The following is a 1,703-nucleotide window of genomic DNA, read 5'->3' on the forward strand; positions in this document are numbered from 1 at the left end:
GCTTCCGGGGCGCCGCCGAGCCCGGGGCGGAGCAGGGCGGTGGCGCGAGGCGGGCGCTGGCCGTTACCGCGCCCGCGCGGGACCCGTTGTCCTCCGCGCCATAAGGGGAGCAGGGCCGGGGCAGGCGGCGCTGCGGAGCGCACCGGGACGGGGGAGAGCGGAGAGGCCCAGCCGGCTTTCCGTGAGCCACGGCTGCCGTCTGCGGGCGGGAGCGGGTTGGAGTTTGTGGGCAGGGGGTGCCGCCCCCCGGGCCGTGCCCCTGCCCTCCGGAGCCCGGGGTGCATCGCCGTGAAGTCGGCTGTGCGCCACCGCGGTCCGCTCCAAGGCTGGCTTCTGCTCGGTTTCACAACTCCAGCTCAACGCTGACTAACTGCGGTCCTGCTTGAGAGGTTTCCTCCGCAGCCTTTCCGTATTTAAAACTAACCCTTTTCAGATGTAAGCAAGTCTCTCAAGTACGGGTAGAGCAATTTCTTGCAACCCTTCGGCAGCTCCTGATGTTCTCGTTGATCATCCAGTGCCCTTCTGCAACAGCAGCCAAATTGTACGTGCCTTAGGGATGCCATGAAGCCAAAGTCAGCCACGGCCAGGAGAACGATGTGGAACTGATCTTAGCCAAGTGGTGGGTGGTTACACAAGCTTTGTGTACAAGCTCTACGTTTATAACACCAGTAATAGCAAAGCTGCGCCATGTGCCTTTAGAGGAAGCCTAGAAAAGGTTGTATAACCTCTCTGAACGGCCAACTGGAGCGTCAGCCGCATCCCTGTGCTTTCCTTAATGGTGATAATTATACCTTATCCATGACTTGTTTCTGGAACAGCAGCTTAATAAAATAAGCTGTTTTGTGTGTGCACTGGGAATTGGCGAGCCCCTTTTTTCTTTCGGTAGCTAACCTTGCTGCTCTCGCAACACTCCAGAGTTTCCCTTCCACCAGGAGCGGCAGTCCTCTAGGTTGGACTTTGCATGGAAACATTGCATCAGTTTAAACAAGGGTGTGGTTCGATAGATCCATTTTCAGTGGTGAAACGAGTTCAGGAAGTTCCCATCCCCACACGGCACGCTGGGGAGCTGGGCCGCAGCGTGCCGTTCCACAGCCAGTTTTATTGGCGCACCTGAAGAGGTGTTTTGTGGCAGTGCAGGGAGCCTCGTCGGCTGGAATTGCTTCTGAATCCACTGAAAATGCAGTACTGCCTCCTCATACCCTTCCAACAGAGCTCCATAACCTTCCATAACCTTCCAACAGGTTAAAATACTGCAGATCCCTTCACAGAAACATTTTGGAATTTGACGGTCAAGGGGCCTCCTTGGCCATGCTGGCAGGTTTGCCCACTCTCATTCTTGCCCTGAGCTGGGACCCTCTTGCCCTGGTAGATAAACAGATCTAAACTCCTGGAATTAAATATAAATCTTATATGTAGAAAAACAAAACTTGAATGTGCATGCATTTTGCTAAAGCAGCATAAATTTATCCTTACAGCTGCTAGTGACACTTGACGTGGCTTATTTTGGTTATGTTTATGGGCTCTTTGGAGACTTCTATGCAAAAGTAGCTTTGCAGATCTACTCCAAACATGGGCATCATCGCATGTACCATTGTGCCAGAGGAACGCAGTCCTGGGCAGATGGCTCCTCTCCTGGGACAGCCTGGAACAGTACTGCAACCAGGTCAGCTAATGCAAGTAGTTTCAGTAACTAGCGGGGGAAT

This window comes from Phalacrocorax aristotelis, chromosome 2, assembly GCF_949628215.1.
Source record: "Phalacrocorax aristotelis chromosome 2, bGulAri2.1, whole genome shotgun sequence".
Classification (NCBI taxonomy): domain Eukaryota; kingdom Metazoa; phylum Chordata; class Aves; order Suliformes; family Phalacrocoracidae; genus Phalacrocorax; species Phalacrocorax aristotelis.